Below are 4,285 nucleotides of genomic sequence, written 5' to 3'. Positions count from 1 at the left end.
TGGGTGAAAGTATTTACTGTATCATAACACACTGGTGACCATTATCACAATAGCTGATCATATGATATGGACTAACAGGTGTCCTCATTAGAGAAGTGTTCTCAACAGAATTCAATAGTTTGTGTACTAACCATCACAACATGTTTATACTACTCCTGATTGGCTGGATTGTCTGGATCACAAGCGGTCCAATTACGAGAAATAGAACATCAGGTCACTAATATGGTCAGTGATGACATCACTACCAGTGTAACATAATCAGCTACTACACACTAATACACTCCAATATCACTTAATTACAACTTGTACAGGTTACCACACCCACTGGTGATATCCAACTGGTGGGGACCACAGCTGCTAGGAATATATACTCTTACTAGTAACTGTTGAGGGTCAGGCCAGTATATGGATAGGATGTTAGTTTGGGTTTGGATGACAAGAACAAATGCCATAAGACTTACTCTGTTATTCCTTTCTCTACATTGAAATAAGGATGTAGGAAGAGGACATATATGATACGTAGACATATAGCATGTTATGTAGCTATACCATATAATTATGTGTTTAGGAATTTACTTTATTGGATTATCAAAATCCTTTGGCTAATGATAATCATTTTCATCACTTCTACAACATGGCTAATGATGGGCTGTATTAAGATTCTAACAACTGTAACAAATTAAAAATGGTATATAAATAACCCATAATTATTATATGCATCTTACTTAACATTTAATGTGACTATCAATGTATTGCCCCACTACTTAGCACCCCTCAGGAATATATGGAGCTATGGTGGAATTTAACACACCTGAATGTAAAATGTCCCATAGAAGGGGAAAACCTACCATGTCAAATTCCCCACCATAAGCCCCAGTTGTAATATGGAGATGTGACATTGTATATATAATAACACAAAGTATTTGGGTGTTAATGAACAGTTGTCAAATTCCTCATGGTGTGGGACAACAGGTTTGTGTCAATTCCCCCCACCTACGCCCAAGGGGGGCAGTGATCTGTAATAGGTGCATAATTCAAGGTATACATAGTGTAAAATAACAAAGTTTGACTGAAGGTGCTCGGCAACTCCCATTTGTGGGAGTTTGTAAAACACAAAATAGGAAACAACAGAATTGTGGAATACAATCATTTTATATGACTACTTGGTGAATTCATTAAATGTAGTCATTTATGGAATATTTTCATAGCTACACGTATGCTAGTTATCAATTTGTATCCCACTATGGCCACTACTCCTTGGCAGAGAAACACAGTACATACCCCACAACATACAATTTCTACATATCACAGAATGTCTAACACAAGACACACATAATTAATTTGTAGGTATGGCAAATTTTAGAAAAGGGAACTGATTATGAGGATTTGGTACACTGGCAATAAAGAGTAACACATCATACTATCGTACTGTATAGTAAGGACCACAAATAAGGGGGCGTGGCCCATGAAAAACCTCACCCAAAAACCATTTCCCAGACAATGATGACGCAGTATTGGTTAGGCCTTCAAATCGACCCAAAATGCTTTTAACAAGCTGCTATGGAATTTAAAAAATATTTATTTTCTACAGTGGAACCTCTCTATTACAGACATTTTGGGACCCAGAATTTTTGGCCACTTTTTGCTGTAATATAGAGGTTTTCTCTTTCAGAGGTAAAAAAAATGTATTAACCAGATCTGTTGGGACCAAAATTTTTGTCTTTATTATGGAGGTTTTTTCTGTTGTGTCCTTAATCCAGGGAGCTTGTTAAGAGAGGTTCCACACTGACTGATGCCTTCAGATAAGCATAACTTGACAACGGCTAAGGCTACGGCAACAGCTAAGGAAACTTGACAACGGCTAAGGCTAAGGCTTGATTTTGTCACTGTTCGATGTCACTTCAGCCCCCAAGAGGTGCCTTTTGGCATACCGCAGTACGTACAATGCATTCTTCATGGACTTACCAGTGTCCTCCTTTGTGTCCCATTCATCTTTGCTGACAGCGAAAAGTGTTGATTTGGCGTGGCACGTGATAGCCTCCTTTCATAACGGAAATTAGTGCATCTTGATCTTGAACAGAAAATTGCGGCATAAACAAGGTCCTTTTAAGAAAATTTCTATTTCTAACCTGTGCTTAGAGGTTACTAACCAAATAAAAACTAGTAGAGTTTAAAGAAAGAACTTTCATCTACTCAGAAAAAAATGTTACCAGGAAGTACAAAAAATGTATGGAAAAAGGTGCCGGGAAACTAAGGGTTAAAATTTCAATTATCACAAAGTTGTACCATATTATTACAGTGACTGATTGGTGCATGTGTTGAATGTACCAATAAGTAATTAATTTTATTACAACACGTGCAATTCTGCTTGTTATACTCCAAAATTCTACCTATTATTATTATCTGCATTGCATAATTCATGCTATAAGAGCTTTTTGTTGTTCTACCATATGGATGCTATAAACTCATTTATATAATGACACAATACATGAAATTTAATCATCATCAACAATATGTTCAGATGTAAAACACTGGCATTAATGTAATTCTACATAGCTATATAATAATTATAATATTATGCACTTCACTGCTACACAATTGTTTAATTTTACTGTTTAATACTTTTACAAAAAGAAATTTTGCTGTGCTGCTAAACTACTGTACAGTGGAACCTCAGTTATCCGAACCTCACTTCTCCAGATTCTTGGTTAGCCAACTATGGAAATGACTGATCTATTAAAGTAGTGACTGTTCTATTAGGGTAGTTGAAAATATTGTTTTTTTCTTTATCCTGTTTTAAGGTTATTTATAAACAGTTTCAGAGATACGGACTTTTCAGACTTATAGACCACCCAAGGGGTTCGGATAACTGATGCAATGAGGTAATTACAATTATTATATTAAAATGGTTACATCAAGTAGGTTTACCGACTGTTCTTCTACAGCATGTCATGCAATCTTTTTTATGACATGTATTTGATGTTAACGTTTAAGGACAAGTCTAGGCCTGAGTCAAATATGCTCAAAATTTTTCCCAAAATGCTTTCAGGAATTTCCCAAATTTTGCTCTTTCAGTGTTCCTATTGTGTTTGCATTATGCTCCTAAGTTAGCAAAATTTGTTACAATTATCTTGGACCATTTTAATTAGTGAATACTCTATTAGAGTATTTCAGAAGGGAGCTGTGTACGAGTGCTCTATCTACTGACTGCTCTATTAGGGAGTATTGTTCCATTTAAGCTCCATAGTTTGAAATATCCACCTAATATACCAGCATTATGCTGGCATAGCAGTCCAGCCTATTCTGGCATATTTGACACAGGCCTACTATAGATGAGTCGATTTTCGGCTTTTTTTCCCACCTATTTTCCTTTCCAGCAATTCTTTTGTTTTTCACCTATTATATATGCTATATATTTTGCTCAGCATTGATCTTTGCAAATGATCAGTTCTAAGTGAAAAGCTACAATTTCCTTTAAACTGACTGTTCTATCAGAGTACAGCTAGTATCTTGTTGATCTGTGCAAGAAGCTAGCTAATAAGCTAGCTAATATTGCTTATATAACATATGGGATTGCTACTTGTTTTTCCTGTAACAATTAGGGCAACTACTAGATGTGAAAATAAATACCTTTCGAAACCACTTCCTTTTTTACAAGTACACAAAAAAATTTGGAATTTTCAACTAGAGTAGGGACCATAGCACATCGATAAAAAGTACTGAAACAAGTTGGAGTAGTGCACAATATTAAATCACAGTAAAACAATAAGAAGTGATATATCCCTACTGTGCATTTCCGTTATGGCATCTTGAGCACAGTAGGGATATAACACTTCTTATTGTTTTACTGTGATTTAATATCATGGGCTACTCCAACTTGTTTCAGTACTTTTATCGATGTGCTATATGGTCCCTACTCTAGTTGAAAATTCCAAATTTTTTCGTGTAATTGTTTGTTAACTTTTTGTGAATAATTTTATTATGACTGGTGAACCCATGCATACTGCATCTGAAATGGCGCGGTGCGCCCCAGCTATATCAACTATTGTCTGAAAAGTGAAGTATCAATTACGCTTCATTGTCAGCTATATTTAACTCGTTACACAGCATTTCGAATCAAGAACTGTTCGAAAAGCACTGCTGCAATCATAATAGCCACTATGAAAAATACGGACGATTTCCATTTCGAAGGGAAGCCATCACGTGCTACTGCCAAATCGACACCTTTCGCTGTCAGCAAAGATGAATGGCACACAAAGGAGGACACTGGTAAGTCCATGAAGAA

Source organism: Dysidea avara, chromosome 15, assembly GCF_963678975.1.
Source record: "Dysidea avara chromosome 15, odDysAvar1.4, whole genome shotgun sequence".
NCBI classification, from domain to species: domain Eukaryota; kingdom Metazoa; phylum Porifera; class Demospongiae; order Dictyoceratida; family Dysideidae; genus Dysidea; species Dysidea avara.
Note: the sequence above shows the minus strand (reverse complement) of the source record.